Here is a 22,552-nt window from a genome sequence, read left to right as displayed (position 1 = left end):
GAGTGTTGGTGTCTTTCACTATGTTCTCTCATCGATGGTAAATTCTAGGAATTGAAACTCGAATAAATTAATTTATTACTAAAATCACACTTTCTTAAAAGTGGCTGACATGCTTTAGAAAAATTTTGCAATGAGATAAAGTACATGCCATTGTGTGTAAAACGAAGCACAAGACTTTTTATTTTCCACAAATTAAAACGTTATTCACGCTAAAGTAAAACTAATGGTGAAGATATAACTATAAATTATATGAAGTGTCAAGCAAGTTGAAGTTGATTTCTCAATAACTTTCTTTTGGGTTTGGCCAACAACCAACATTGCAGTTGCTTTTAAAAGACCAATAGTTTCTTTTTTTACTTAGTTTTTTTTTTTTTTGTATTTTACTTTTTTTACACTCTTTTGAATTCATTTTTTCATGTATAAAAGCCAAAAGTGCAATTTGATATTAAAGTAAGTATGTTGAAAAATTAAAAATTAAATAAAAAAGCATCTTTTAAGTATTATTATTTATCATATTATTCAATTTAAAATTATTTTTTATAAATAATTTTAAATATATATATATATATCTCATGCAAAGCGAAAGCTTCATTCTATTGATATATGAAAGTATAATTTTTTTTTATCCTTTATTAATAGCTTATGTAAAATTTTACTGTTAAATTTATGAAATTTAATATCATATTTGTTGGGATTTGCCTTGAATCTCAGAATCCCACATTGAAAGTTAAGTGAGTTTGATTTTGTCTTGTATCCCACATCGGGAGTTTAGTAAAGGTATAAAGGGTTTTACCCTTATAAATAAGATGTTTTGGTTTTAGTTTGGTAACCCCAGAGAGTTAGACACCAAGAGAATAGCTAAGTGAGTAGGCTATTAAAAGGGTGTAATTGAGTTTTGGGTTAAGTTTTGAGTAAGGAGTTTTAGGAGACTTTTCTCATTCTAAAAGTCTCACAATTGTAAAGATTTATTTGATAGTGAATTAGATTTGGCGTAGGCCATTTTGAGTTGGGCTGAACCAAATATATTTGTGTGTTTTTATTCTTGATTTGAGCTTGTTATTTTGTGTGGTTGCTGCGCGTGGGTGTTGTTTTTTCCCAACAAGTGGTATCAGAGCGAGGTTCCAGGTTTGAGGTTTAAAGTTCGTGGGTCCAAGAGATTGTGAAGCAGTGTTTGAAGATGTCTGAAGAAGGTATGTCTGGTATGTCTATGCCTAAGTTTGAGATTCCGTTATTTGATGGAAAGAGTAATTTTATGTTATGGCAAAGTACGATTCAAGATCTGTTAGTACAACAAGGGTTGGATCAGGCATTAGAGAGTAGTAAGCTTGAGGGGATGTCTGATACTAATTGGAATAGGATTCAGAAGAAAGTTGTTAGTACTATTAGATTGGCGCTAGCTCCAGAGGTAAAATACAGTGTGTTGACTGAGAGTACTCCGAAGAGTTTGTGGGATAAGCTTGAAGGTATTTATGCTTCGAAGTCATTGACTAATAGATTATGTTTGAAGATGGATCTGTATTCTCTGAAGATGGAAGAAGGTATGAGTCTTCATAATCATCTGAATGAGTTTAATAGATTGGTTTCTCAATTGCTAGCGATTTCTGTTGATGAGTTAAAAGATGAAGAGAAGGCTTTAATTTTGCTGTCATCTTTACCCAAGTCTTATAGGCCTTTAGTTCAGACTGTGTTAGTAGGCAGGTCTACTTTGAAGTTGGATGATGTGACTACCCTGTTGCGTGAGAATGAAAGGTTTATGGGAGCTCAGAACTCATCACCTGGGGGGAGTACACTAGCTGTAGAGGGTTTTGATCGAGGGAGGACTCAAAAGAGGATTGATGGATCAAGATGGAGATCTAAGTCAAGAGACAGAGATTACAGTGATGTAGAATGTTATTATTGTGGTGAGAATGAACATATCCAAGTGCGCTGCAGGAAGCTGAGAAGGGATATGGCTGCTTTCAAAAGGGCGAATAATGAGAAGAAATCAGATGAAGAAAAGAGTGATACTGCTGCTGTCTTGTCTGATGATGATGATGTTGTTTTGACAACTTGTGTAGATGAGACCCAGACTTTGAAAAGTGATAAAGGTTGGGTTTTAGATTCAGCTGCTACAGTTCATGTTTGCAATGATAGGAATTGTTTTGTGGAATTGGATGAGAATGAAAAGTATGGAGATATTGTGGTTGCTAACAAAGAAAAGGTGCAGATTCAAGGTATTGGGAGTGTTCGCCTTAGATCTCACAATGGTGTTATTAGGACACTTCGTCATGTAAGGTATGTACCAAATTGTCACTACAATTTGATTGCTTTGGGTGAGTTAGCTTCTCGGGGGTACACATATTATGGTAGTAATGAATGGTTGAAAGTGTATAAGAATGGTAGTGTGATTCTACAAGGGAATAGGGTCAATCACTTGTACATGTTTGATGGAGGCTCAGTTGCTGGAATACCTGTGATGAAAGAAAAGAAAAAAGGTAAGCATGTTAGCTTTGCAGATACTGTTGAAGTGTTTAGAGATTCAAGTCAAGGGAGGATTTGTTGGGATTTGCCTTGAATCTCAGAATCCCACATTGAAAGTTAAGTGAGTTTGATTTTGTCTTGTATCCCACATCGGGAGTTTAGTAAAGGTATAAAGGGTTTTACCCTTATAAATAAGATGTTTTGGTTTTAGTTTGGTAACCCCAGAGAGTTAGACACCAAGAGAATAGCTAAGTGAGTAGGCTATTAAAAGGGTGTAATTGAGTTTTGGGTTAAGTTTTGAGTAAGGAGTTTTAGGAGACTTTTCTCATTCTAAAAGTCTCACAATTGTAAAGATTTATTTGATAGTGAATTAGATTTGGAGTAGGTCATTTTGAGTTGGGCTGAACCAAATATATTTGTGTGTTTTTATTCTTGATTTGAGCTTGTTATTTTGTGTGGTTGCTGCGCGTGGGTGTTGTTTTTTCCCAACAATATTATTGATTGTTTGTTACTATTTTATTAATCATTTACAAAGAAATCAGAAAAGAAAATGAAAAACTCGTAGACAAATCACAACATTTTATATTCATACATATACTTTAAGAATCCAAATATATATTTCAATTAAATAACGTGGATATGAAGACAATGTGAATTTAAAAGTTGATGCCAATACGACGATCCTTTCAAACAATGCAATATCTGATGTTATAATTTCATAGATTTAAAAGTAGATATGAAATGCCTTTAAAAAAATAGAAACCAAATGGAACTCGCAATAAAAGTTTCTTCTTTCCAAGAAGAAATAGAATGTAACAGGAAGTCACATGGAAAACGTTGAAAGAATTTTTAACCCAAACTCCACAATTTCATGAAAAAGCCACACTACGGGCTAAAGTATTAATTACAAAATGAAAAAAAAAAAAATCAATAGTGTCATTTACAATCATTATGTAACTAATCATAATTTAAAATTATGTGAGATTTATCAAAATATTATATAAAGCACACACATATAAGTGATGAATCCATATATAATTTTTTAATATAATTAAATAATTATAATATTGTAATAAAAAAATTATAAGTGAAATGTTCCCAAACTAATTTACTTATTTCAATTAAATTTGTTATTAAAATGTTAATAATATTTTATATTAATATTTTAAAATTAAAATTTAATTAAAATATATTATTTATTAATATAATAAAATTCTCAAGTTGAACTCAAGTTTCAAAAATCATATTTAGGACTGGATCCAAGTCTTTTGACCAATAACCTAAAAAGTAGTTGGGTTTAACAAGTACTCCAACTATACAACTAAGAGAACGATTGTGAAATGAATGATTTTTTATCAAGATTGATCATCGATACAAAAAATAATAATAATCAAAACAATTAAATAATAGAAAATTAGTATATTTATAGAAATTTTAAATTAAATCCAACATATATACAATGAGATTTGATCATAAAATCTAATGCTTCCAATCCCTCTTTCTTATTATTGAGACAAAACCTTATATATATATATATATCTATATATAGCATGAACAAAGTTTTAATTTGTGGAAAATAAAAGTCTATTGCTTGATTTTTCACGTAAAGGCACGCACTTGTCTCATTGCAAAATTTTTTCTAAATTATGTCAGCCACTTTCAAGAGAGAGTGATTTTAGTGACTAATTTATTCAAGTTTCAATTCCAAGAACAGTAGAATTCACCACCGATAGGAGAAAAAGAAAGAGACTAACACTCCTTTTGGTAAGAAGGAAAGGAAGAGGGAATTTTCTTTTCCTTTCCCTTTTCTTTCTTTCCTACAAAACAGAGTGTAAACGAGGACCTTGACTTGCCAACGTTTCCTTGACTTGATTTCCTTACTGCACTGTCAATATATATTGTTTTTGAATAAAAAATAATAAACCAAATTAAAATATTTAACAAAATATTCTGTAGACAAATTTTAATCAATTTATATTCAAAAGCCATTTTATAGGGATGGCTATTATTGCCAAACTCCTCGATTGTCTATATATATTAAGCTCGATGCAAGGCTTATTATTATATATTTAGAAGTAGCAGTTGAGAGAGAATTGAAAATATAGAGATCATATATAAAGAAAAAGAGATGATGGAACCCAAATGGTTGTGGTTGAGTGTGTTGTTGTTGTTGTTAGAAGGATGCAGATGGTATAGCACTGATGCGTGTTGGGAGGATGAGAGGATTGCTCTCTTGCAACTCAAACCTTTCTTCAACCATTATAATGATCTGAACAGCTGGGTGGAGGAGGTCAAGGGTTCAGATTGCTGCCAATGGGAAAGGGTCGAATGCAACACCTCCTCCTCCTCCTCCAGGCGAGTCATAGGACTCTCTCTTTATCAAACAAGATGGTCCGACGATGAAAGATGGTATCTCAATGCCTCTTTGTTTCTCCCTTTCAAAGAACTGAAGCGTCTTGATTTATCAGGGAATAGAATCGCTGGTTTTGCTGAAAATGAAGGTCCCTTTTGCCCTTTCATTGCTAATTTGCAATATGAAAATTCATTCATAACTTTTTCATTTTTACAATTTCATATTTAATTCTATTATTGTTTTATTGATGAAAAGCCACTAAGTCCTTATTATATATTTAAAAGAACTCTCTTGTAGGTTTTGCGAAGCTAAATTTGAGATCCTTGATTTAAGTGACAATTACTTCAATGATACAATTTTATTATCTTTGAGTCAGCTTTTATCTCTCAAGGATTTATATCTAGCAGGAAACTTGTTCACCTGGATCCAGTCATGCAAACGGTGGAATTAAATTAATCTAATAATGATTATGAATGATAAACAGTAATTAAAATATTAATCTGTCTTCATTATAGGTTTTCAATGGCTTTCAAGACTTAGTAAGTTGGAAACTCTTAATTTAAGGTACAACTCTTCGAAAAATAACATATTGTTTCATATGAATGGTCTTTATCTTTAAGGACTTTAAATTTGAGTGCAAATCACTTGGAAGGAACCATTCATATTCATGGTAAACTTGCTTTACCTTTCTTTTACATTCAAATCAATTGTTGTTTCAGGAAAAGGTGTTGCATAACATTTGCTTTTATACATAATATTAATTGCTCTTTGGTATGGAATACGATTGAATAATTTGATAAATTTGGATAACTTAGATTTAAGCTACAATAAAATTGAAAGCTCCTAACCATCAAAGCAAGGTAAAAATATATATTTCAATTCACTCAACTAAGTTCTTAATTATGTGATCAATGTATAAAATTTCCCATTAACAGTAGCATATAATAGAAATATTCTTCTACAGGAAAGGAGATAAAACTAAGGATGACCAATTTGGAGGTTCTTGATTTAAGTAATAATCTCTTCAAGAACGACACTTTTGCAATCCTTTCTGGCCTTCCAAGTCTAAAGTCCCTGCATATGGGGAACAACCAATTGCAAGGCTCAATAGATATTAAAGGTAAAGCTATTACAACTCCCTTTTTTTTTTTTTTTTTAATTCTATTTTAGAACCCTTTTGCTCATCAAATAGGTAAAATCTCATATCACATTTGGGGATTTTTCCTCTTCATTTAAAGCTTTAGATTTGTTTTGCCGTTTATTTCATTGTAAAGTCATTAAAAATATTCAGTAAAAGATTATTTGAGTAACCAGGCTAACATAATGATTATTTGAATTGAACTTGGACATAGAATTGAATAATTTAAAGAATTTGAAGGAGTTGTATTTACACTCCAACAAAATTGAAAGCCTTCAATCCTCACAAGGTATGCATTTATATTTGTTCAATTAGTTAAGTTGTTATATATAATTAAATATTATGTAAATCTTTTTTTAGTGATGAAATTATGTAAACCTTATGTAGATAGTGGGAGACAGCTGAACTTAACCCATTTAGAAGAATTTGATTTGAGTGATAATCTCATTAAGGACAGCATATTTGCATCACTTAGCGGGCTTTCAAATTTGAAGTATTTGGATATAAGCTCCAATCAGTTAAATGGATCAATAGATATGAAAGGTAAAATTACTTTTTTTGCAAAAATTTTGAATTTGTTAACAAAAATCTTAATTCATGTTTCAAGATAATATAACAAATAAGTTTATCTGTCTCTTTTCTTTAATGATGAAATTATGTAAATTATTTATAGATACTAGGAGACAGTTAAAATTGACCAATTTCTAAAAGCTTGATTTAAGTCATAATCTAATTAATTATTACTTTTCAACCAAAATTTTAACTCTGTTATAAATACTTTAAAAAAAAAAAAACACATTTCGTGTTTTGAGATGATTTAATGAAATTTATATATTACTTTTTTTTTTCAGACTTAGGTGCTTTTACCAACATAGAGGAACTGGTTATGAGCGATAATGATTTGAATGAATTTGTGGCCTGTAAAGGTATGGATTTCAATAAATTTTTTTATTTTTATTTGTGAGGTTTATAATGGTGTAGATGTTTTAATGAACAACAAATTTAGCATATTAAAATTTAATGCTTAATTTTTTAAAGAAAGAAATTAATTATTTATTATATACTTTTTACTACAATATTACAATTCTCTAATTATAATAAAGAATTACATAAGAATCCACCATTTATAAGTGTGACCTCCACATAAAATTTTGTTAGACCTCACACAATTTTGAATTGTGATTACTTAATTGTATTACAATAATTGTAGGTGAAATGCTCTCATTAAACCTAATTTTTTAAAGGAAGAAATACATTATAATTTGATTACTAATTAGAAATGACATATATTTGCATTAGGTAATTGCATTTTTTAAGAAGTGTTGCAGTTGCATACCAAATATTTCCATTTTTATTTGTATTAGCTTGTTGTGTTTTAGAGTTGGACTTGTTTGCTTTTTGCCATTCTGTTTTAGACTACTGCTCATTCTTATTCCCTTTAAAAAAATTTTGCCTTTTCATGTTATAGTTTTGTTTGATTTTCATCTTCTTGATTGTTTTGTATATTAAAATTTATATTAAAAATTGTTACCGTTTCAATATTCTTCTCTATTAAAAATTCATCTCGCATAAATCTTGGATATATAATCTTATCTACAAAAATAAAAATTTACACTTGTTTATTTTTTCCATTTACAGAATATAAGAGTTTGAAAAAGTTAAAAGTTCTTTATCTAAATGGGGTTTTCACCAATGGAAGCATTCCATTACTACTAAAATTAGTAGAGGCATTCCCATCGGTTAAGACCTTCGTTCTACTAGGGAATTACTTAAACAAGACTATGACTACTCAAGATCAAGGTAAGTCATTAATTTATTCCAAAAGGACTAAAAATTAGTAGATGTTTGTTGATTAACATCTAATAATGCCTCCATGCTATGATTACTCAGAATTGCATGTGTGGAGCAATGTGGAGGAAATATTTCTAGACGGTTCTTATCTCAACAACAACATTTTGCAAAGCATTGGAGTATTCACTTCTCTTAAAACTTTGTCTTTATCTGGCTGTGGACTCATGGGTTCCTTGCCTAATCAAGGTAAATTAAAGACTCCATAATTTCTCCAATATAACTTACAGAATACATCTCTTTCTAATAATCCTTTATTCTATTTCTTTTATCTAATATCTCCTATATAATTTGACATGGAAATTAAAATTTAATTAGAATTTCTTCCATGAATTTATAAAATTTTCAGGTTGGTGTGATTTAAAGAACCTTGAAAAGTTGGACATCAAAGAGAATGCATTTGAGGGGATACTTCCTTATTGTTTGGGTAACTTGACATCTCTTCTTGAGTTAGATATCTCCGACAATCAATTTACTGGAAATTTGACTCATTTAGCAAATCTTTCATCACTTAGATCTGTCACCCTTTCAAGAAATCGTTGTCAAATTTCAATGCCATTCCTATCACTTGCAAACCTTCCAAATCTCAAGTTTCTCTTGGCTGATGAAAACAATATAGTAATGGAACCTAATTCCTTTCATACTTCAATTCCAAAGTTTCAACTAAATGTTTTCAGCTTGTCAAAGTGTACAACAGATAAAGGACTTAGCCTACAACCTCCTAAGTTCCTTTATTACCAATATGACTTGAGATATGTTGATCTTTCCTATAACTATTTCAGTGAAACAGTCCCGTTATGGTTGTTAGAAAATAACACAAAATTAGAAAATCTCTTCTTGTTGGGCAATTCTTTCACCGGTCCTCTCTTGTTACCACAACTTCCTAATCCTAAAGTGTCTGTAATTGACATATCTAATAACAAATTGCAAGGCCAAATTCCGACAAATATATGTTCAACTTTTCCAAATTTGGAATGGTTATTGTTATCTAAGAATGCCTTTGAAGGTAATATCCCTCCTTGTTTAAGTAGCATGGACACTTTATCATTTTTAGACCTATCGGACAATCATTTGTCTGGAAGATTACCAGAAGAGTTGATCATGGGAAGTTCATTAGATATTCTTAGGCTATCAAATAACAACCTAAGTGGAAAGATTGTTCCTATGATGTTCAACACAAGCAAGTTGTCAAATTTGTATTTGGATGGCAATAATTTTACCGGAGAGATTCCTGATATTGATGTCTCTGCTTCTGATTTGTCATATTCATCACTAGAGGATATTGATCTCAGTAATAACAGTTTTAATGGAAAGCTCCCAAGATGGATAGGGAATGTACCGCATTTGAAGAGATTGGCTTTGTCCAACAATCATTTCGAAGGTTCTATTCCAATGGAATTGTGCAACTTGTATGAGCTTGAATTTTTGGAGCTTTCTGAAAACAATTTATCTGGCTCTATTCCTTCTTGTTTCAATCCACCATATTTGAGACATGTCCACATGAAGAGAAACAGACTAAGTGGTCCATTGACACTTGTTTTTGATAGCTCTACATTAGTGACATTAGATCTTAGAGGGAATAATTTGACCGGTAATATTCCAAAAAGGATTGGCACATTTTCTACTTTAAGCGTCCTTCTTTTGAAAGATAATCATTTAAACGGTGAAATTCCAGTTCAATTATGCAAGTTGTATTCATTGAGCATCATAGATCTTTCTGGAAATATGTTTTCTGGTCCTATACCTTCTTGTTTGGGCAATTTAACTCTGGCAATGAAAGAGGAGAAGTCTCTCATAGATGATTATTCGTCTATATCAAATCGAATACAGGATCCACTAGTACCAATAGACATTTGGTTTGATTTATCACATATTCGTCCTCATAGCTGCATGGAAGAATGGATAGAGTTTACAACAAAGAGTGTGTCCTACTCATACGGTGGTGACATTCTTAAGTATATGTCTGGAATTGATTTATCTTGTAACAGGTTAACTGGGCAAATCCCAGTGGAACTGGGAAACCTGAGTGAAATCTGTTCGTTAAACTTATCACACAATAACTTAGTCGGAGTTATACCTTCATCATTTTCACAACTTAAGCAAATTGAGAGTTTGGACCTTTCTTACAACAACTTGAGTGGGGGAATCCCTATACAGTTGGTTGAGTTGAACTTTCTAGAGGTTTTCAGTGTGGCACACAATAACTTGTCAGGTAGTACTCCAGAACCAAAAGCTCAGTTTGGGACCTTTGATGAAAGCAGTTACGAGGGAAACCCTCTTCTTTGTGGGCCTCCACTGCAAAATAACTGCTCTAAAACTGACTCACCAACAATAGTACCAACTACAGCAGATGATGAAGGAGAAGGTAGTTTCATGGACACATATGTTTTTTGTGTGAGCTTTCTGGTTTCATATGTGATTGTTTTATTGGTAATTTTTGTTGTTCTATACATAAATCCATATTGGCGACAAGCATGGTTTTCTTTCATTGAGAGTTGCATCACAACTTGTCGCTACTCAGTTGCAGGCAATTTTCTTGAGTTATACATCTTCAAAAGATGTGTTTAGGTGTCATAGGAGATCTTATGATTTGCCCTTAGTTTGATTGTAGTGAAGATTTGGAAAAAGTTTATTTTTGTTGTCAAAAGAAATTTGGTGATTTGATCTTTTAAATGAGGGATTTCTTTTAGCTGATTATTCTGTTAAAATGGTTGTAGAAAGAGTTGTGGATTTGGTTACTCAGATTGCTTAGAAAGAGTACTTTGATGATTTTGCACTTTCAACAGAGCTTTTTGTCTCCGTTGGAACTCTGTTTTTGGTATTTGTTTTGTTTGGAAGGAAGCACTGTCTTTTGGAAATTAGTATTACTTTACAAAATGAGCCAATTCAGCATTGATCGATGAAAATGATCGCAAAATGCATTTATTTTTTTATAGGGTTACAAAATATTCCAAAATAAAAATAATAATAATAAGTTGATATATCTCATACGCAAGAAAATCCCATCAAATAAATAAATTAAATGCATAATCTTTCAAAGCAATAATAAATATAGGGTGTTAGCTACTGGGCCAAGGACTTAGTGTAGTTTGTTAATTAATTATTTTATGATTGTAATTTGATTATGATGTAATAATTAATTATTTAATTAATTATATGATATAATACTTGATTATTACTATAAAAATTTTTAAAAAATAATTAAAATTTCTGAATTCATGCTTTGCATGGTTAATTTTTATTTACAGTACTACTTTTTTTTATAACTTAAAATTTGTTAAATGTAAAACTTTTACCATTAAATTTAGTGAAAATACATTTATTTATTTATTAACAAAGAATATAATTTAAACTTATTTTATTTTATTCTTTTAAAATAATCAAAAATATTTTCAAAATTTTAATTGGATTTATTTTTAGATAATTTTAAAAATATATTCTTTCACATTGATTTGATAATTTTGATGTGTTTTTTTTACAAAAGTCTTATTTTAATTTTTAATGAAAATAATTTAGTAGTAAAAGAGGAAGATTAAAATGTTTTATGTGATTTGATTTAAAAAAATTTTAATTGGATATTTGAATTATAATTTTTTTAATTAATATGATATGCTATTTATTAATCACATGTCATTATTTAAAACTTATAAGATTAAAAGTAAATATCAAATTAATTAATAAATTTATAATTTAAATTATTAAAAAATTTTAAAATTAAAATATTTAGTTTTTTATATTTAACTTAAAAATCTATTCATATATTGAAAATAAACCCCTAAAAAATGATCAAACTACCCCTCTCTTGGTTTGATAAGAATTTGACATATAACCAAATTGATTATTTTGCCTTCATACCATAATTAAAAAATATCTTTTTCTTTTATAATTATTTACTATAATACTCCATATCATAATTATAGAAAATTCTTCTCTTAAATTAATTATTATACTCTCATACCATAATAAAAAAAATACATATTCTCTTATAATTATTTATTATAATATCCTCGTACCATAATTATAAAAATGTTCTTTTTATTATTAAATTACAAAAATACCAATTCTCTTATTATTGACTCAAATTACTATAATACCTTCCTGACATAATTATAAAAATACATTTCTCATAATTGATCAAAATTACTATAATACTCTTTCACCGTAATTACAAAAATGTTTTTATGAATGCTTAATAGAAAGTTGACATGTGATACTTTGTTTCAAAATTAATAACATATATTAAAATAATCTTTTTGATAATTAGTATAACAACCCTTTGTTTTTTTGATATGATATCGATATGTATCTAAATTTACTATAATACATTTATATCATAATTACAAAAATACTTATCTTTTTATAATTAATTAAAATTATTATAATACTCTCTTACAATAATTACAAAAATACCACTCATAGTATAATTGACTAAAATTATTAAAGTATGGTTCTTAATAAAATTACAAAAATACTCCTACCACAAATGGCAAAAAATTACTATAATGCCTTTCAAATGGAAATGCTTTTATGAGTACTTCATAAGAAGTTAACATGTGGTATTTTGTTTCAAAATTACTATAACACATCTATTAAATTATATATTAATTTTTAACATAACATAAAATTAATCACATATTAAAGTACTAAAATATCATTACAATTGGTTTATAAAAATTTGACATGTGATATTTTATTTAAAAATTACTATAATATCATTATTAAATTACATATGAAATTTTAACATCATATAAAATTAACTACATTCTAAATTACTAAAATACCTTGGCCGTTGCTTAATAAAAATTTGACATGTGAAATTTTGTTTTAAATTCACTATAATAACCCTATTAAATTCTTATTAAATGTTAAATAACATATTAAAATAATTCCCGTAGAAATTGTTATAACACCACTTTGTTTATTTGATGTGATTTTGATATGTATCTAAATTTATTATAATGCTTTTACATTATAATTAAGAAAATACCTTTTTTCTTATAATTAGTCAAAATTATGACAATGCCCTTCTACCATAATTACAGAAATACCAAAATTACTATTATGTCATGCTATTATAATTACAAAAATACTCCTTATTATATTTAATCAAAATTACTATAATACCCCTCATCCACGCCTACTTCACTGGATCCTTTTTCCCATTTAAGGCATCAATCTATTTTGGTATCATTAATTATTTTCTTATCGTCAAGGTTTACCTTTGGTTTTCCTGGAGGATCCAATACCAAAGTGGTACCATGATACTAGGATAAAAGGCTTATTGCAAGTAGAATATCAAATTATAATGTGGCTCTCTGAATTCCCTGTCCTTCCCTCCCTGGATTTAGAAGTGATAAAATCCATGTAGCGCTTCCCGGAATTAAAATCTTATGGTGAAGTATTACTTAGCCGTGCTAACTGAAGTCTTCCAACATTTGCTCTCCTTATGTGGGAACTAAGCTAAATAGAGAACTCAATTATTTTGTTTGCTTAGAATGGCAAGGTTATTTTCTAAAACCTTCTAAAAAATTGAGGTGATAGAGGCAAAGCCGCTTAGAGGATTGAGGTAGAATATAAAATGAGAGAAGAGTGAGCTTACCACCTGTGGCTGTGTTTATTCTAAACCTTTTAGCCTTTGTTATGTGTGCTTGATCGTCAATGATGAATTATTACTTTCTTCCTTTATCCTTTTTCAGGGTCTGTTTTTATTTTTTTTTGTTTGGTATCAATGTAAATGATTGTTGATAAGCTGGCTGGCATTTATCTTGGTCCCTCTACCGTTTAGCTTAGGGTAATTGTGCTTTGTAATAATAATAATAATTTTTTAATTATTGACCGTAGTTGAAAGTAGGCGGTATGAACTTTACCAACACTGTATGCTATTCTTGTAGTCTATGAATTTTAAATTGGGTTGAAGTTCAACTCATGTCTTATGTTCTTTTTTCTGTTGGTTAAAAGAAAAGGGAAAAAGGAAAAGCCAGTTATGTTATTGATATTCTTTTTATGTTGTCCAGTTGGTAAAAGAGAATTCAGTTGAGAATAATATGGTCATTACATGTATGTTACAGGATTTGGAAATCATTTAACCTGAAATGCCTGTATATATGGTGTTGCAACGTGGATATCCACCAACATCGACAGGTCCTAAGCCGAACAAACTACTGCAAAAGAATAATGTAATGATAACAACTTAAAGTTGTGATCTGTGTTTTCAGTTGCGAGGCTTGCGTGATGGTGTCTCAGCTCTCTCAGCTAAGTTTTGCAGACCCTTAGTCAATTGCTGGGTCGATTGGAATGGAATTGGGGAAGAGGGGAGTTTGCAAAATCCAACAGTGGCACTTTCCAAGAGATGGTTTTGAGAACCAAACTCAGGTAAGTGATGAATATTGAGTTGAACATTCCAAAAGATTTGGGTTTCCGTGGTATTCTAGCCTTTCCTCTTCTCAATACAATCGATTTGATCCATTTTTTACAAAAATAACAACACCTTACGAAAAGAGGCTATTTTTTACAAATATAACATTCTCTTACAAATAGAGTTGTGCATGAATAAGTTGGATCAAATAAAATAAAATTCTATTGATATTTTTAAGTAGAATTGATAATTCATGTTATTATATTATGTAAAATATTATATTCATATCGTATTTTATATGAATATAACATATTACAGTTTTACGAAAACATAAAATTTAATTTTTTAATTTTATTAAATTTATTTATAATTTTTTAAAAAAATTTAAATTATATTATTTTTACATCTTTTTGTTGTATCGTATTTTAAAATGACAAATTTACTTTTAAGTTTAGGATCCATCTGACCCATCTATTTATATCCAAATCAATCATTTTTACTGTTTAAAAATATTAAAAATTATTTTTAAATTAATAATTTTAATATGTTCTAAAAGATTTGAATTTTAAATTTAAATAAAAAATATTTATTACCGTAAAAATAATCCATTGTTGCCCAAAAAAAAAAATCCAGATCAAATCAAGTAAAACCTGACCCTTAAAATCCAACTCCAATGAAATTCGATTAGACATTAAACTATCTTTTTTATACCAAAAGGTTTATCTTGCAAAGTTTAGTTCGGTTTTTAGAACTTCTTTGTCATGTAACATTTATACACAACAATCTAATTTCCCTATCTTCTCAACTTATATTCTCACCAAAAAAACATATATTAAAACAAATCTAGAAAGGGAACCATCCGAACCTGAATTTTTACTGTAACATCAAACAATCTGCTCCTTAGAAATCAACTCTAGGCTTGATTTTGTAACAACCAAACTGCGATTCTTTTTTAAGGCTTTATGAAAGGTGCTTGGTCAAAAATTTGCACCCGGGTTGTGTGTGAAGAATTATAAGTTGTCCATTTACACTGTAATTAACTAATTAAGTTTACCTTAGTAAATCAAAATTCATGAATTCATAAATTCTGAAGATTGGACAGTCCTCATAAGCTCCTTCAAATTTGCGAGCACACGTCGCGGTCCTAAGCTCTTGATGCCGATGAAATTCAAAAGTTGCTCTATATCCTGCAAGCACAGGGAAGACTTTTGTGAATTCATTTCAAAATGAATATTTGAAAATATATATATATAATTAAAATGTCATGCATCTCAACAAACATTTTTTTGTACAAAAAAAAAAAAAAACCTGTAGCCTAAAAATAGAGAAAGAACTTGTAGGTACTAAAATTTGAATCTTATATCGGTTAAATGTCGCTTATGATTGCATAAACAATTGATTTAACTCAAGAAACATTTTGCAAAAAGGAACATTGACTAACTCTTAAAAACATTATTACAACAAATTAAGACAAGGATGAATGCTAGCTTGACCCATTGAGATTTGTCACGCACCCATACATTCATATGAATATGAAGTTGGTCACAAATATACATTTCTAACCCATTTGCAGTATGTTGGCCTTCTATGCTCAGATAACAAAATTTAACATTAATATTTCAAGATTCCTTAACAGATAATTATAAGGTTAGTATGTGTTAGTCTCATTTGAGAAGTATCCACTCTTTCTCTACTTTTGTTCTTCCTTACAAACCCCTCTTAACCTAAAATGATATTTGGCCTTAACCATATTCAGTAAAATATAAATAGACCATGGAGACAAGCAACTTAATCTGGTCTACCAATGATTGACTGAACTCCCTTCTATATAAGTGTTCAGGTTTAATGCTTGCTATATTTGAAATTGATTAACAACATCATAAAAACTTCAATAGTTAGTTACCATAAAATGGCAATTTCTTTCATTAAAATGTTACAAATATCAGAACAGCTAGAAGATATACAATGGTAAAACAAGTAAACAAGCAGAATGTTACATAGTGGTTTACACTTGATACACTAATGTAACAATTACAAGTGGATTGGGAAACTATTTCCGATTAAGGAGTTGGGAATAGAATTATTTTATATGACAAAACAAAGATTAAAATTTTAAAGAGAAGGGGACATAAGAGGAGAAAGAGAAGGGACCAAAATTGGAAACTCAAATAATTTGCATGTTTCCCAATTAGCCTTTTGATAATTTAGGAGAGAGGAGATTTTGAGTGCTATTGGATGTAAGGTCTGACCATCATCACGGTTTTTCCTATTTAGTGAATAATCCTATATCAGACATTTAAGAATAAGGACTGAGCAAATTAAAATTCATTGATGTGCAAGACTTAGATTATTAGAACAAACAGAAACTTAGTAAAAGATAAACCACATAGAAAGTTAGAAGCAGTGTAAACTTATTACAATAATGTAAGTGGATTATAAGTGAGCATTTCTCCTTAAGGAATTTGCAACTAAGGCATTATAAACAAAAGAGAAGAAAAGAATAAACTTCTGGAAAGAATTTTCAAAGTAGGGAAACAAGGGAAGAGGAAGAGAAAGGGCCAGAAACTGGAAAAACAAAAGTTTGGTCACTACCTTTCCCATTTAGATGTTTAGCTGAGTTATGGGGAATGGGATTTGAGTGCCAGACCTCTTTTAGACGTAAGGTGTGGCTATTATCACATTTTTCAAATCTGTTGATAATCCTTCATCTCATCTCATAGTTAAAAATAAGGATTTAATGTTACACTCTGATATGGCTGGTGACATTTATAGATTGTCTTAAGAGCCTATTCCCTGAAACTGGATGAAATTAAATACAAAATCTACGGACTTTTCAACCATGATGATGAATCTTGATTAGCCACGGCCAACAACATAATATGACTTGTAAATGATATATATTTGCCTTAGATAATTGCTTTCTTTAAGAAGTGTTGCAACGGCATATCAAATATTTCCCTTTTTGTTTGTATTACCTTGTTGTGTCTTAGAGTTGGACTTGTTTGCCTTTTGTCATTCTGTTTTAGATTACTACGTATTCTTATTACCGTTTAAAAAATTTTGCCTTTTCATGTTACCGTTTTGTTTGATTTTCATCTTTTTGATTGTTTCGTATATTAAAATTTATATTAAAAATATTTAACGATTCAATATTCTTCTCTATTAAAAATTCATCTTGCATAAATCTTGAATATATAATCTTTCTACAAAATTGAAAGCCTTCATTCCTTACAAGCTATGCTTTTATATTTGCTCAATTAGTTAAGTTGTTATATATAATTAAATATTATGTAAATCTTTTTTTAGTGATGAAATTATGCAAACCTTATGCAGATAGTGGGAGACAGCTGAACTTGACCCATTTAGAAGAATTTGATTTGAGAAATAATCTCCTTAATGACAGCATATTTGCATCGCTTAGCGGGCTTTCAAATTTGAAGTATTTGCTTATAAGCTTCAATCAGTTAAATGGATCAATAGATATGAAAAGTAAAATTACTTTTTTTCCAAAAATTTTGATTTTGTTAACAAAAATCTTAGTTCATGTTTCAAGATGATATAACAAATAAGTTCATCTATTTCCTTTCTTTAATGATGAAATTATGTAAATTATTTATAGATATTGGGAGACAGTTAAAATTGACCAATTTCTAAAGGCTTGATTTAAGTCATGATCTAATTAATTATTACTTTTCAACCAAAATTTTAACTCTGTTATAAATACTTAAAAAAAAAAAAAACACACATTTCATGTTTTCAAATGATTTAATGAAGTTTATTTATTACATTTTTTTCCAGACTTAGGTGTTTTTACCAACTTAGAGGAACTGGATATGAGCTATAATGATTTGACCGAATTTGTAGCCTGTAAAGGTATGGATTTAAATAAATTTTCTATTTTTATTTGTGAGGTTTATAATGATGTAGATGTTTTAATGATCCACAAATTTAGCATATTAAAATTTAATGCTCAATTTTTTAAAGGAAGAAATTAATTATTTATTATATGATTTTTACTACAATACTACAATTCTCTAATTATAATAAAGAATTAGTAAGAATCCACCACTTATAAGTGTGATCTCCATATAAAATTTGTTGGACCTCACACAATTTGGAATTGTGATTACTTAATTGTACTACAATGATTGTAGGTGAAATGCTCTCATTAAAATTAATGCCCAATGTTTTAAAGGAAGAAATTCATTATAATTTGATTACTAATTAGAATATGATATATATTTGCATTAGATAATTGCTTTCTTTAAGAAGTGTTGCAGCTGCATACCAAATATTTCCCTTTTTGTTTGTATTAGCTTGTTTGCTTTTGCCATTCTGTTTTAGACTACTACTCATTCTTATTCCCTTTAAAAAAATTTTGCCTTTTCATATTGCAGTTTTGTTTGATTTTCATCTTCTTGATTGTTTCGTAAATTAAAATTTATATTAAAAATTGTTAACATTTCAATATTCTTCTCTATTAAAAATTCATCTTGCATAAATCTTGGACATATGATCTTATCTACAAAAATAAAACTTCACACTTATTTATTTTTTCCATTTACAGAATATAAGAGTTTGAAAAAGTTAAAAGTTCTTTATCTAGATGGGGTTTTCACCAATGGAAGCATTCCATTACTATTAAAATTAGTAGAGGCATTCCCATCAGTTAAGACCTTCTATCTACTAGAGAATTACTTAAACAAGACTATGGTTGCTCAGGATCAAGGTCAGTCATTAATTTATTCGAAAAGGACGTAAATTAGAAGTTGTTTATTGATTAACATTGAATACTACCTCTTATACTATGACTACTCAGAATTGCATGTGCGGAGCAATGTGAAGGAAATATTTCTAGGCGGTTCCTATCTCGACAATAACATTTTGCAAAGCATTGGAGTATTCACTTCTCTTAAAACTTTGTCTTTAAGTAACTGTGGATTTAGTGGTTCCTTACCTAATCAAGGTAAATTAAATACTCTATAATTTCTCCAATATAACTCATGGAATACATCTATTTCCAATAATCCTTTTTTCTATTTCTTTCATCTAATATCTTTTATATATATTCTATTTTGGAAATCAAAATTTAATTAAAATTTCTTCCATGAATTTATAAAATTTTCAGGTTGGTGTGATCTAAGGAACCTTAAAAGTTTGGATATCAGTAGGAATGCACTTGAGGGGATACTTCCTTATTGTTTGGGTAACTTGACGTCTCTTCTTCAGTTGGATATCTCCTACAATCAATTTACAGGAAATTTGACTCCTTTAGCAAATCTTTCATCACTTGGATTCGTCTTCCTTTCAAGAAATCATTTTCAAATTTCAATGCCATTCCTTGCAAACCTTCCAAATCTCAAATTTCTCTTGGGTGATGAAAACAAGATGGTAGTAGAACCTGATTCCTTTCATACTTCAATTCCAAAGTTCCAACTAAATTTCATCAGTTTGTCAAAGTGCACAACAGATAAAGGACTTAGCCTACAACCTCTTAAGTTCCTTTATTACCAATATGACTTGAGATATGTTGATCTTTCCTATAACTATTTCAGTGGAACAGTCCCGTTATGGTTGCTAGAAAATAACACAAAATTAGAAAATCTCTTCTTATTGGGCAATTCTTTCACCGGTCCTCTCTTGTTACCGCAACTTCCTAATCCTAATGTGTCTGTAATTGACATATCTAATAACAAATTACAAGGTCAAATTCTGACAAATATATGTTCATCTTTTCCAAATTTGGAAAGGTTATTCTTATCTAAGAATGCCTTTGAAGGTAATATCCCTCCTTGTTTAAGTGGCATGAACACTTTATCAATTTTAGACCTATCGGACAATCATTTGTCTGGAAGAGTACCAGAAAAGTTGATCATGAGAAGCTCATTAGATATTCTTAGGCTATCAAATAACAACCTAAATGGAAAGATTGTTCCTATGATGTTCATCAACACAAGCAAGTTGTCAAAATTGTATTTGGATGGCAATAATTTTGCTGGAGAGATTCCTGATATTGATGTCTTTGCTACTGATTTTTCATATTCATCACTAGAGGATATTGATCTCAGTAATAACAGTTTTAATGGAAAGCTCCCAAGATGGAAAGGGAATGTACCGTCTTTGGAGAGATTGGCTTTGTCCAACAATCATTTCGAAGGTTCTATTCCAATGGAATTGTGCAACTTGTATGAGCTTGAATTTTTGGAGCTTTCTCAAAATAATTTATCTGGCTCTATTCCTTCTTGTTTCAATTCACCATATTTGAGACATGTCCACCTGAAGAGAAACATACTAAATGGTCCATTGACACTTGCTTTTAATAGCTCTTCATTAGTGACATTAGATCTTAGAGGGAATAATTTGACCGGTGATATTCCAAAATAGATTGGCACATTTTCTGCTTTAAGCGTCCTTCTTTTGAAAGAAAATCATCTAGACGGTGGAATTCCAGTTCAATTATGCAAGTTGTATTCATTGAGCATCATAGATCTTTCTGAAAATATGTTTTCTGGTCCTATACCTTCTTGTTTGGGTAACTTAACTCTGGCAATGAAAGAGGAAAAGTCTTTTGTAGATGACCCTTGGTATATAAGATATACAATGGAGGATCTATCTATTTTGATTGATTCACGTGTTTATCCCCATAGCTACATGGTAGAAGAGATAGAGTTTACAACAAAGAGTATGTCCTACACATATGGTGGTGACATTCTTGAGTACATGTCTGGGATTGATTTATCTTGCAACAAGTTAACAGGGCAAATCCCTCCCGAATTGGGAAACTTGAGTGAAATCCATTCGTTAAACTCATCACACAATAACTTGATCGGAGTCATACCTTCATCATTTTCAAAGCTTAAGCAAATCGAGAGTTTGGATCTTTCTTACAACAACTTGACTGGTAGAATCCCTATACAGCTGGTTGAGTTGAACTCTTTAGAGGTTTTTAGTGTGGCACACAACAACTTGTCAGGTAGTATTCCAGAACCAAAAGCTCAGTTTGGGACCTTTGATGAAAGGAGTTACGAAGGAAACCCTCTTCTCTGTGGGCCTCCATTGCAAAATAACTGCTCTAAAACTGACTCACCATCAATAGTACCACCTACAACAGACGATGAAGGAGAAGGTAGTTTCATGGACACATGTTTTTTGTGTGAGCTTTCTGGTTTCATATGTAATTGTTTTATTAGGAATTTTTGTTGTTCTATACATAAATCCATATTGGCGACAAGCATGGTTTTCTTTCATTGAGAGTTGCATCACTACCTGTCGCTACTCAATTGTGGGCAATTTTCTTGAGTTATACATCTTCAGAAGATGTGCCTAGGTATCATGGGAGCTCTTATGATTTGCCTTTTGTTTGAATGTGGTGATGAAGATTTGGATAAAGTTGATTTTGTTGTCAGAAGAAATTTGGTGATTTGATCTTTTAAATGGGGGATTTCTTTTAACTTACTGTTCTGTTAAAATAGTTGTAGGAAGAGTTGTGGATTTTGCACTTTGAACAGAGCTTTATGTCTCTGTCGAAACTCTATTTTTGGTATTTGTTTTGTTTTGAAGGAAGCCTGTAGCTTTGTGTCTTGTTGATTTTATTTTCTACACAAATATTCAATTCTCTATTCTCCATCATCTACAAGTTATTAGTAATATCTTTTCCAAGTTATTATTCAAATTGGCAAATTTTTCCTCATTAGTTTTGACTTAGTTTTGAGCTTCTAGTAAATGATTTCTGGCATAAATTGTAGTGAAGGCAAAGATTGCTGGCTATGGCCTACCAAGAACGTTTCTAAAGTTGTATTGGTTGGCTTCATTTGTTTTAACCAGATTTTATATCGATCGTAAAAAGCTTTTTCAATTTATTTTCTTTGATGCTTAAAAAATTAGATTTTAAACAAAAACAATACTAATTGTATTAGTAAGAATTTGAATTTTAAATGAAATACATCACCATAAGTCAATAATTAAGAATATATAAAATTTTTTAAAAGAAATTCTATCATATTAAAGTAATATGAAATAGTCAAGAATGTGCTTTGTTTTTTATTATTTATCAATTTCTCATTTCTAGCTCTTTTATAGAGGTTTTTTTATTTAAAATTACTTAATATTTGTTGTCTTTCGGAAATTAGTATTAGTTTATAAAATGGGCCAAATAAGCATTTATTGTTGAAAATATCATTTTGATCGCAAAATGCAATTATTTTCTTTTATAGGGTTACAAATTATTCCAAAATAAAAAAATTAGGTTTATATATCTCATACACATGCAAACCCCATCAACTAAATAAATTAAATGTTGAATCTTCCAAAGCAACAATGAGATCATGACTTAGTAGTTATATTATAATTTATTAATTAATTATTCAGTAATTGTAATTTTATTATGATATAATAATTG

The 22,552-nt window shown here is 29.7% G+C and overlaps 2 pseudogenes; both read left to right on the top strand.

Annotated features, from left to right (window-relative positions):
• The first annotated feature begins 8,263 nt into the window (after positions 1-8,263).
• LOC111284111 (cuscuta receptor 1 pseudogene) lies at positions 8,264-10,824 on the top strand (annotated as a pseudogene).
• A 6,617-nt stretch (positions 10,825-17,441) lies between these two features.
• Positions 17,442-21,741, top strand: LOC111286914 (cuscuta receptor 1-like; annotated as a pseudogene).
• Positions 21,742-22,552: the final 811 nt, after the last annotated feature.

This window comes from Durio zibethinus, chromosome 27 (assembly GCF_047325235.1).
Source record: "Durio zibethinus cultivar Kanyao isolate XHJ-2024 chromosome 27, ASM4732523v1, whole genome shotgun sequence".
Taxonomy (NCBI): Eukaryota; Viridiplantae; Streptophyta; class Magnoliopsida; order Malvales; family Malvaceae; genus Durio; species Durio zibethinus.
This window is presented reverse-complemented; position numbering and strand designations above follow the sequence as displayed.